Here is a 909-nt window from a genome sequence, read left to right as displayed (position 1 = left end):
GGATGGGCAGTGACAGGTCCTCTTTGTGTTCACTGGTAATAAATGTAATGCCAGGACAAAGTCAGCCCAAGGCAAAATTACTTATCCCCCCCCCACACCCCCCATCAACACCACTGCCATCAGGTGTAAACTAGGAGGGATGGTGGGCAAACTTTTGTCACACAAATGGCATTAAAAGCCCCCACAGGATCCCCCTCACCCCCCATGCATTCTATTTGGGGATCATTAAAATAAAAGTTTATGATTTTCCTTGTAGTCTGTGATTAGTTTTTAGACAAAAGAGAAAATAAGGCCAAACTGCAACTTTTAACATTTGTAGGAGACAGAAAACAAAATGATTGTCAGATATTGTGATAGGATCCCAAATTTATTCTAGATGTACTTAAACGATCTGTGGTCTCAACACAAGAAATGTGCCAATAACATTCATCCATTAAACATATGGGATGATTGTTCATGTTTAGGAAGAGGTAAAGCTGTACTCACTACATTATTTGTATTTGCTTAACCTGTGATAGTTTTGGTGTCTGGGAATTTTATGCGAGTGGTATTTGTACTCTGCACTTCTTTCTGTTCCTCTTTCTGTGTCTATTCTTTTTATAGACAACTTATTGGGGCTTTTCCTTCTTTTTGATGTTAGAATTGGAAATTTATATTTATAACTCTTATATGGTTATATTCTGCTCTTTACTGATAAGACTTTGTACTTTTATATCCTTCAATAAAGAAATATTTACACAAAAATAAACATACCTTAAACAAATACCAAGAAAATATCATGGGGTATTATATTACAGAGACTGATAGGACTGGCTCAGTGATCTCTGTACAGCACTGTGGTATATGTCAGAGCTATATAAATGTATAATAATAGTGTGTGACTGTGGGGGGACATTAGAGTGTCAGCTC

The sequence above is a fragment of the Pyxicephalus adspersus genome, chromosome Z (assembly GCF_032062135.1).
Source record: "Pyxicephalus adspersus chromosome Z, UCB_Pads_2.0, whole genome shotgun sequence".
NCBI classification, from domain to species: Eukaryota; Metazoa; Chordata; class Amphibia; order Anura; family Pyxicephalidae; genus Pyxicephalus; species Pyxicephalus adspersus.
Note: the sequence above shows the minus strand (reverse complement) of the source record.